General features: G+C 41.0%; 1 pseudogene across 1 annotated transcript; it reads right to left on the reverse strand.

The window, feature by feature from the left end:
• Positions 1-35: 35 nt before the first annotated feature.
• Positions 36-1232, reverse strand: SARC_15708 (hypothetical protein; annotated as a pseudogene; the record flags this gene model as incomplete). The annotated part of the gene is made up of 3 exons: positions 36-162; positions 850-936; positions 1185-1232.
• Positions 1233-1550: the final 318 nt, after the last annotated feature.

Consider the following 1550-nt stretch of genomic DNA (forward strand, 5'->3'; position numbering starts at 1 on the left):
GTTGCACTTTTACGTATACTGTGAATACGCCATACCTAGCGAGTGACCTGTGAATGTCACTGAATATCCCAACGGCACAAACAAGTCGTTGAGGTAGGGCAGGACAGTCTGCACCACAAACTCTCCACTATGGCCGATTCCCATGTGCACTTTGCCATCAACCTGCGTGGAGAAGCTACAGGTCAGGTCTGGTCATGTATAACTGCTGCATAGGCTAGGCTATAGCTCTGATCTGGTCATATATATCTGGTCATATATATCTGGTCCATTGGCTACAGCTCTGATCTAGTCATGTATATCTGGTCCATTGCGTAAAATATAAATAGACCATAGCTCTGATCAAGTCATGTATATCTGATTCATTGTACAGAACATAGATGATTCATTGTAAAGAACATAGATCATATCTAGTCATGTAAACCTGATTCATTGAAAAGGGTATAGATCATATCTAGTCATGTGTATCAGATCCAGTACATAAGCTATAGATCATGCATGTCTGGTCCATTGCATAGGCTGTAGGTCAGGTCTTGTCAATGTATATCTGGTTCTGTGCACCCGACAATCAAATTCATATGTAATTGTGTTGCCTCGTGGCTACTTGAGGTAGTCGTACCTCTTCTGGGCACCTTATAACAAAAAACCCCTCAGCTGCCATAATACACACACACACACACACACAGGCACACAAACACACAGGCACACACAATATATATATATATATATATATATCTGGTCGTACGCATGCCTTGGACTGTATACACAAGAATCAATACAAAATTCATACAGACACACGTATAAGTACGCCAGATGACGTGTACATGCAGAGAGTTGTTCTCCGAGACCTACCGGAATGGAGTCTAATTGCGCCGGTTCGCACAGTAAGTCAGTCAGCAAATCCTCTACACTGTTGGTGCCTTTGATAGCGACGATTACCTGCACATTCATGGACAATGAAAACTTAGCAGTTTTTAATGGCAGACCAAAAACCCCAGGTTTTGGGGGTAATAAATTATGATTTCGGGGAAAATAAACTATGATTTTGGGCCCCTGATTCAGACCAACAAATGGTGCGTACAGCGCCTCTAATTCCTCTCGTATTGGTAGATAGATAAGGCCATATGATATTGCACGTTCATTTGCGCATGATATGGAAGTAACCCAGCAAAAACACAACCGCATACAATCACGTGTATGCGCACCGTGTCTCTTTTCTGTCGTGGTTGTAGCATGACGATAAGACACATGATATTGTAAATACAAATGCATGGTATATAGGAATCATAAAAACACCTGCAAACCACACATACACACATACGCACATAAATGTACAGCCTACCTCTTTCTTTTCGTTGTTGTAGCATGGCAATAAGACAGATGACATTGTATATACAAATGTATGATGCATAGAATCATACAAATGCATGGTATATAGGAATCATACAAACACCTGCAAACCACACACACACACACATACACACATAAATGTACAGCCTACCTCTTTCTTTTCGTGGTTGTAGCATGGCAATAAGACAGATGACATTGTATAT

This window comes from Sphaeroforma arctica, assembly GCF_001186125.1.
Source record: "Sphaeroforma arctica JP610 unplaced genomic scaffold supercont1.6592, whole genome shotgun sequence".
In the NCBI taxonomy this organism is placed as follows: Eukaryota; class Ichthyosporea; order Ichthyophonida; genus Sphaeroforma; species Sphaeroforma arctica.